Raw genomic sequence first — 9,415 nt, 5'->3', positions numbered from 1 at the left:
CTCTGGAGTCCTTTTGTTAGCCAAACTTTTACTGACTGCAGAACTGTTCTTCCATGTGCTATTTTTTTTTTCTTTTCAGAAACGGAATGGTATTTCCCCTGTTTAAAGGAGGCCAAAAGCTCACATGCTTGAAGCCGAACAGATTTAAAGATGAACTTTCTAGTTCAGTCAAGAAAAACAAACCCAGATCCTCCCTGCCCTCAAATTAGGCATGTTTTAAGTGTTGGTCTTGGTGCTATTAGCTATGGTATCGCTGCAAACAGAGGCAACTTTATTCTCGCGCATCCTGTCCTTGTGCCTGAACCCCAGGGAAGGTCGCAACCTCTGGTTTTGCACAGGCAGGAGGAAGAAAGCTACTGGGGCGGGGGAGATCTCCTGTTTACAGTGTGTTTATCTTTAAAGAGATACTGTCAAGTATTTTTTCCTTGCTATTGTACAGAATCTGAGAAGCTAGAAAGGACCATTTGTTCACAGGGACAACTTCAGCAGCTCTGCAGGATCCAGAGGGCTGCTTGAAAGCATATGAAATGGAGATCTCTGCTGCCCTAGTGTAGCAGAGAGGAGATTCAGCCTCAGTAAAGCCAACTATTCTCCCTGTTCCAGCAGGGTTGTGCCCTAGTGCAGCTCCATTTTCCCCTCTGGCCTCTCTGTGGTGGCTCTTGTTGCTTACATCCCTCCTTTCAGATAGATTTGAACTGTAGGGCATGAAAATCAGTTTGAAAAGACCCTCTCTCTAGATCCCTGTGGCTTCCTCCTTGGAGCAAAACGTGGTGTGCGGAGGAGACTGTCTCTGCAGGGTCAGGTTGTGTCTCTGCATCAAGATGCTGGCCCCCCTGGATATACTGCAGCAAAGCACCGCAGGCTTTACCCCCTGCTGCTGTTGCAGGTTGTTTCTGATGCATATTTCCCAGCCTTCCTCTGCCCATTGTCTTTTGGTGACAGCTCTTCACTCCTTGTCGGGGGAGGTGCAGCTTTCCTTCCACCCCTTTCTACCTACAAGATAACTTGGCGATTTATGTGCAGTTTGCTCTGTGATCGTAATACAAGTATAACAAAAGCTTTTAACACTTCACTCCCCTGATCAAACAGCAAAGTCCAAGGAGGCCTCACAGTACCCCAGGGTTGTTTTTTTGTTTGTTTTCTGATTTAATTTCTTCCTGGCTCAGTCAGCTTTGATGTTTTTTGCATATATTTGAGGCTGGTTAATGTTGGTCAAGAAGCAGAGCTAGGAGCCACAAAGCTTTCCTTGGACTTGCTACAGAATTCTTCTGTGGCCTCAGGCAAGTCACTCAATGTCTCTCTGTGCAGAGAGGGTGATTATTGACTAGAGGGCTGTAGGACCTACCGAAGCATGCCAGGGTTTGCAGGGGAGGGCGTGCTTTGTGTACAAAGTAGTATTTGTATTATTATAATTGTTGTTATATTATAATTTAAGGCAGGCCAAATGCAGGGTCCAACACTGCTCGGCAGAACCTTCCTTTCTGCAAAGCTACGAAAGCAATTTACATGTAAATGAGTTTGTCATTTTGTCTGAACTCAGAGGATCATCTTAAAATCCTGCTGCGAAAGAACAAACTTTCAGATATCTGCATGTGCCAGCCAGAGTGATTTCTGTGCTGTGGCAGACTGCATTCATCCGTGGGATCTCTTGGCCAGTTTTCATTGTCCTGGTTAGCACTAAGCATCCCTTCTGCACTGTAGATGTATATGCAGGGGACAGCGTGGGCGAGAAAGCAGCATGAAAATGTACCAGTCCAGCATCAAATACGACGTTCCCAAGTGTCGCACCGCAAGATCATGAACAAACAGACAATTGTGGCAATCGGGAAAAAGGCAAGGACAACAACTACAATTTTGTCCCAAAGCCATCCACCAACAGTAGCCCATGGACTGCTCTCGTATGAGCTTGCTGGGGGTGTCTGCAGCAGAGCTGGCCCATTGCCACGATGCTGGCTGCTCTTCCTTGTTTCCAGATGCTAACTCTCATTAAAAGGAGCTTAAAATCCGCATCTTAGTGGAGAAAAGGGACATTTGGAAGGTCAATTGTTGCTGTTCCTGCAGAGATCAGCACGGGGCAAAGAAATCCATCAGACCCTCTCTGGGCTCCAGCACACATCTGGAAAGCTTAGGACCTCCTGCTCTACGAACTCTTCGAGCCTTCGCAGCAGGGATGTGGTGCTGTATGCAGGGAAGGCACCTCCTCCAAGCTTGCTTGTGCTCCAGTTCTGCCTTTCTCATGTGTTTGTTTTCCTCACCATATTTACTCTCATCAGACGCTCTGGGTTGGGTTTTCATTGACTTCAGAGGGAGCACGCTGAATGCATTTGAAAATCCACCCAGTATCCTTGTGTGTGTGTGTATTTTTGTTCCATGTCATGTATTTATATATAGTTCTGTGTATTTGAGTTATGAACAGGTGGCATGCCAGAAATCTCTATTTCTTAGACACATTCTCATAGATCTTTGCTGGTAGCCAGATAACAATTGAGGGGAAGGTTTGAAGGGAAGGAAATTAAATCGTATTTAGTTAAGGGGAAAAATATTACACAAATTACTGTTAAAATAGAAATATCTGTCTTATTGTTAGACCAGCTATAAGAGAGAAACTGGTGAAAGTCAGCCCTTAAGCTCCGAGGTCATGTCGCTGCCTCTCAACAGTTATCTAAGAATAAGAAAGTTGAATGTTCCTCAGTATTGTGAAGAGCTGTGCACCCACAGGACCTTCCCTCCCCTGATTCACATCAAGTTTGCAACTGTGCCAAAGGCTTACTCATTGGCAAGTAAATGAGATCTCAAGTTTGGATGTTTTCATCTTCGGGCAAGAGGACATGCCTGTGTGTGAAGGAAATGGCAAAGAAACCTTTGCATTTTAGCGAGCAAGTAGTTTAAAAAAGGGAAATGCATCAGTGTTAATAAACGCCACAGTAATTTTTTAGCCCAGACCTGCTGAGATGGTACGTCCATCCAGTGGTGCTGATTTTTTCTGGATTGTGTAGGCCTGAAGCAGGATTGTATGAAACCAAAACGTGAGGCTTGTGTTGGCAAAAGATAGTAATCGGGATGGAAATGAATGCAGTTTAGAAGCAGCGAGTACAGATTTTCATCCTCCTGGAGAAATCTTGCAATGCAGGTTGATAGGATATTTCCAGAGATGAAGAGCCTTATGACAGACCCACAATGCCTCAAAAATCCAACATGTGACAGCAGTTCTGAAACAAGAGAAGACCCAGAAGCCAGGACTACTCTCCCTCTCAACTCATGATTAAAAACAGGAGAAGGATTGTATAGTTTCAGTATTAAAGTATGTGGGATATGATCTGAGCAGAGCAGTCTTGTAGCTGGTGTGACCTACAGTGATATTTTCAGTGGCTCATAGGTGGTGCCTGCTGTGTATAATGTCTTTGAGGATGGTGATATATTGGTTTTACTGCACATAGATTTGCCAGCAGTGATTTGAAATGATATTCCCAAGCTCTTCACTTCAAATATTCAGTTGCCCTTGGATAACTTCTGAAATTACATCATCAGGTCATCAAATGGTCTTTGAAGAAGTGGGGGTTGTGTTTTTCATCTGCAACCAGTAGAAATATTTAGGGGGTGTAGCTTTTAAAAAGAAAACCCAGTTGAAAGCAGTGCTTGGCTTGCAGGGGACAGATTGCTGGGGAGAGGTTGTGTGGTGGGGGAGCAGGTTAGCAGCCTCCCTCCTGCTCCCACAGCTCAGGCTGGTTCGGGGCAGCACAGTCCTTATGCATCTCAGGCACTACAAAGGGAGCTGACGTGGGTGCAGGGAAGCTAGAAACCAAAGTGAGACTCATCAGGGCCTCAGCACGGCATGCAGTCCCTGCAGGCAAGTTCTCATTTCCATGCCAAGACCTGCTGAGGTCCTGCACGGGTGCAAATAGCCGGCCATGCGCATCCCGGTGCATGTTCACGCGCTCTGGCCTGGACCTGTCGCTGATGGTAGAGACTGCAAATGGCTGCCTTAGCTGCGTCTGAGGTTGAGTCAAAGATGGGGAGTGGCAATGTGGCTGCTTCAGTCTCATTTGTTATTCTAATTACTGTGGGGTGGAGAGTGGAGCTTGTGCTCCGCTACCCCCTCGTGAGAACCTCCAGGCTGGTCACTGAGCGAGCTTTGTTGCTTTACCACCATCCGTTCCCTACATAAAATGTCCCCCCAGCTTCTCACAAAAACCTTTCTCAGATGCTTCCCTGGAAAACATTTGGCTGCCTGCACGCTTCGCAGGACGCTGGGTTAGGTGGCCGGTTGGTGTGGGATCACGGCTGCGCGTCTGTTTAATCTGCCCTGATGCCTCCTCCCTCCTAGGCAGGCATCTGGGTCCATGACCCGCTTTGCTGGCTTGTATCTGGCGGGGCGCAAGGCAGCATCGCGTCGGGTGGGGAGAGGCGATCCTCACACCTTCAGGCTAGAGCAGGCCCTCAGGTCCGTGTCTGATTTTCCCCAAGGCCGGGGCTTCAGCCCCTGTGGCACCACGGCCAGGTGAGGAGGGGGTCCAGCACCAGGAGAGCCCTTCCACCTGCCGGGAACTTGGTCCTCTATGTGACTGCACTCTGTTTAGAGTATGTATTATGCCTTAATTCTCCCTGTGAGTGAAGCTGCAAGGGCAGATGAAATGTCGAGCGACTAGAAATCCCGTTCTGCGTGTCTGTCCCTATCGATAAACGCCAGCCTGCACAGCAGCCAAACTGTATCCAAAACAATCTTGGGATGCACGTTTGCCAGTGGGGTTCACCTCCCAAGATTTTAAAGGTGGATTTAGGTCTCTGGGACCGTGGCAGTTTTTAACGAGCTCTGTAGCAGCCTACTATTTTTATAACATTTGTTTCTGTTGTGCAGTGTCTGCTTGTTCTCTTTTCTTCTAAAAAAATAACACAACCTTGTGTTTGACACGAGTCCAAAATTTCAAATGGAGAATAAGCCTGAGGTTGCAGATGTGTTCTAAACGCAGCCCCATGTCGATCTGTCTCTCTCAGGCAGTGAACCTGTCGTGTATTGTGCGTCACCACCTCTTCATTCCTACTATGATTCTGTTTCCCTAAAATCACTGACAGACCATAAAATCATCCTAAGCGGCACATCAGTTCAGAAACATCATTTCTAGTCTGCCATGAAGGTAGCCCCTTCCCTTTCGCTGAAAGACCGCGGCATCGTTCATCGTTCGGCTCGTAGGGCCCCGTTAGCAGGAGAGAAACATCAGCCCAGAGCGTGCTGCACATGGCAGATGTGGCTGCCCCAGTGCCTGGTTGGTTTTAAACTGTCCTGACGCCGTGCCTCCCCTCTTTAAAAAGAGGAAGAGAGAGAAAAAGAAAAAAAAAACCAGCCTTGAAAAGCCAGAGGAAGATTTCCTGCCGATTGTTGTGTTTTGCAAACACTGGTCTTTTTTCTCGCCTTCTCCCTCTGCTCCCGGCGAGGCTGGAGATGAAAATGGCTCCTTTGTTCCTTTCCCTGGGGCCCAACTGCAGCGAAAGTGCGGCTCCGGAAACCCTCGGCTGCACAAGCGGCGAGGGTGGGAGGGACCGAGCTGTCGCCGTGTGTGGTAGGTCCTACATAAACAAGACATGTGTTGACAATGCTGCGGGCAGGATGGGCGCAGGAGGACCATGTGGTGCTGGCGACGAAGCTCCTGCGTTGTTCCTCCTGCAACAGCAAGCGGGCTGCAAAACCCGCGTGGGGCGGAGGAAGGGGAGGTGGGTGTGAGTGGCCCTGGCGTCCCAGCAGTGACTGATCGCAGGCTGGGGGGCTCCGGGCCCTTTTGTCTTGGCTTTTGGCTTTCCCTGAAGCGGCACTTTGCAGCCCAGTGGAAGCAGGCGGTGTCCTGCTGGGGGCTTGTACTGGTGCCCTGGCCCCCATGCCAGGGTGCTGCTTGCACCCACCTGGCCCTGGAGTCCCAGTGCTCCCAGGTTTGGCCGCGGTCATGCTCCAAACCCAGGGTTAGCCATTCAAAACCCTTCTCATCCAGCCCAGGTTGGGCACACCGGCTTTTCCCTTTTTTTTTTTTTTTTAAAGGGATGGAGGTTTTGCCACCCACTGGAGACACTACTTGTTTTGTATGCTGGATGGTTTCTGCAAATCCTAGAGCAAAGGCAAGCTTCCCAGAGCAGGGGACGTGTGGGGCGAGCAGAACCACAGCAAACCCTGACCACTGGGGCTGCCCTGGCAGCCCAGAGGTGAACCTTTCTGTAGTTCAGCTGTGTGTGTGTGTGTGTGTGCGTGTGTGTGTGTGTGTACATGTACAGTCTGCGTGTGCAGGGTCATGTCAAGCGAGGAGCCCGAGGATGCTACCGACAGGGCTGGAAGGAGCCCACATTTCTGCAGCCGCTGTATCAGTACCTTGTAGATGGCCTTTCTTCCCCTTCGCCTCCTCCTTTTTTTTTTTATAAAAGACAAAAAACAAATGGAAAGCTAAACTAGCAGAGGTTTTTAAATATTTTATATTAGTTTCTAATGTAAATTCTTACATTGTTATTGCAGTGCTGGGTGTGTTTCGCCTGCACGTGACTTTTTGTAATATTTTTGTGAATCACTAAACGTTTTTTTTTCCTTTCGTGTATTCTAAGTTCATTAAACGTATTTGCAGAACTGTCAGTGTCCTTCTCTGCAGGCAGCAGGACTGCCTGGCCTGCCTCCTGCTCAGCCCCGCTTCTCCTCATCAGCACCTTCTCCCCCAGCCCCGGGGAGCAGAATCTGTTGCCCAGACCTCCCGAGGATCTTCCTTTTCCCAGGAAGAAGTCATCAAAATGCCTGGGCCCTGCCAGGTGCGGGATCCTTCACGAGCATCTGCTGGTGAAACCCCTTGAGCTAAGGCAGCCTGAGTGCCCTGGCAGCCGGGGTTTTCCGTGCCGTTTGGACAAGCGGGGATGGGGAGAGCTTCTACGTGGGGCCGAGGACACGGCCGAGGGATGGCAACCTCATCTGCCAGCATGGGAAGGAGGGAGCCGGGGTGAGTGCTGGGTCAGGTCCATGCTCCCATCTTCTGCCAAGCGCCTCTTGGCTTCAGCGGGATTTGCGGGGGTGTGGACGTGCGCGTGGAGACTGAATATGTCGGAGAAGAGACACAGCAAACACTTATGAAAAAACATTACTGAGCTAATGTTGCAATGATTTCCCAGTAACGCAGAACGATTTTGCAGTAATCGTTTTACACTCCTCGGTAATAAATTCCTTTAAGGTCAGAGAGAAAGGGTGGAATATCTTGGGGGGGGAGGGGGTGGGGCAGGGAAGATACCTGTGTGCAGAGGGGGGGTGACAGGGAAGGGAAAGGATGCGTGGGAAGCCAAAATCCAGCTTTGGGCAGATTTTGCGCTTGCTCTTTGAGGGTGTTATCTCAGCCCTCCCTGCACTGAAAGGGAAGCAATCAGCAGAAAGCATTCCCGTGAGCATTTGTTTTCTTTTGAAGTGGGGGGTGAAAACCATCCTTTCCCGGAGAACCTGGAGAACCTCTCCCGCAGCGTATCCAGGCCTGAACGGTCCCTGCCCCAGGGTAAAGCAGTGGGGTCTCCGAGCACTGGTGCAGAGCAACCCATGCTGGATGTGCTGAAGGGGACATGGCCATAGCTTGGCTGGGTGTCATCGTGTCACTTGAGGAAACCTTGACAGTCAACTGGGATCCCCAGCGAGGCTGTTTACCCGGGCAGGGGTTTGGGGGATGAGCGGCCACCCACAGCTGGACCCCTGGCCCAAGACCCCCCATGCCCCTTTGCCTTCCCAAGCCTTGAAGCATTTGCAAGCACAGGGCTGCCCCACCAGGACATCCCAGCAAGGATGGTGGAGCTGGGACCGGCCAGGGACCCTGCTGCTCACGCAGTGCTGGGAACCCTCCCTGCCAGCCACTCGGTTAATTTAAATCATGAATTAAATGATCCACTTCTGCCATCCCTGCAGTGGCCAGGCAGCACCCCCTTTGCATCCCTCTGTTCAGCCCCAAACCTGGAGGGAACCAGGTGTCCCTGGGGCTGTAGCACAGCGGGGTGCCCCTCTCCTGATGGCACCCTGCACCCCAAGCCCCACCACCAGCGTGCTGTGCCTGGCCTGGGCAGCCTCACCGCTCTGCCGCCACCCCAGCCAAAAGCACCTTCGGGCAGTGAATTTAATTAAGGTTTCTGAAAAGCCGTGTCTGGGAGCCCCTCCTGGATCTGCGGCTCTGAACTTCATTAGGAGCGGTTTGTTGCTAATAATGCCGGAAGCTTCTCTAATTAATAATGGAAGGGCTGCAAGCAGATGCCAAGCCAGGAGAGGGAAGGGATTTGTTTGTTTATTTCTCTCCTCGCTTGGTTTTGGAGGTTTTTTGGAGTGTGGAGGGAGGGCTGGGGCTCATTTCCCATCTGAAAAGTGAATGGCGGCACCTGGGAACATTGATGGGGAAAGGGTGTACCTGCAGGGCAGGAGGGGAAGGTGAGAGGGGTCCCCACAGGTGGGACAAGGAGGCAGCCCCCACAGCCAGGGGCTCCGGCTTCCACAGTGCTCCCTGCCCACCCAGGGCAGAGATGACATGGCTGCTGGTTGTGCTGGACTTGGGCACCCAGGGATGGTCCTGACCCCCAAACACCCTCCAATAGCATCACCTCTGCAGCATGTCCCTTCCCACGGCGTGTCCCCCAGCCCATGGCATGTTCCCCAGCCTATGGTGGGATGGTGTATTCATGCAAGGGAGGGGCTCTCCATGCTTCAGCCCATCTGGACCACAAGGATGTGTCATGCAGCACCCAGAAACGTGGGCTCCTGGGGGACTGGCACACCAGGCCCCTTTAGATTTTTCTTTTCTCCTTCTTTTCCCCTCATTTCTCTACTGTTTGCTGTTTTGCCCAGCCAGTGTTGATGGCACAGCTGGCTGCAGCAGCACACCTCGGTGCAGGGAGAAGGCTTCCAGCACAGCCCAGTGCACAGGGCCTGACACATTAATGCCCCGTGCTCCTGAGGGCCCCATGGTCAAGCCGTAACTAGAGCGGGGCCCAAAGCAGCCAGGCTGGTCCAGGCCCTGCTGCCTCCCCTCCCCTGCACAGGACAAGCCCCCCCAGCCCCATGGCCAAGCTCCAGGGATAGCGGGGAGCCAGCAAGCATCCTCACCCCACTGCAAACCACAGCCTCGCCGTCCACACAGGCATCCAGGCCCTGGCAGAGGTGGAAGAAGCGCTGCAGGGGAGCCCCCTGCATGCCCCAGCTCCCTGCCGAGGAGCCCACAGCACGCCCAGAAGCTCTGTCTTCTCCAAACAGCTTTCAGAGCACCTGTTCCCGCTGTCAGGCAGAGTTTGCATGGGAGAAAAAAATGGCCTTACCTTTCCCCGACACCTCATCGCTCGCGCTAATTGAAGCAGTGCAGGAGACAGGCTACGGCAGCATGGCTGGTGTGGGCTCTGTTCCCTTGGTCCCCGCACTGGTCACCTGCTGCAGGCATGCGCT

The sequence above is a fragment of the Falco cherrug genome, chromosome 9 (genome assembly GCF_023634085.1).
Source record: "Falco cherrug isolate bFalChe1 chromosome 9, bFalChe1.pri, whole genome shotgun sequence".
Classification (NCBI taxonomy): Eukaryota; Metazoa; Chordata; class Aves; order Falconiformes; family Falconidae; genus Falco; species Falco cherrug.
The sequence above is the reverse complement of the archived record's forward strand: the minus strand, read 5'-3'. Positions refer to the sequence as shown.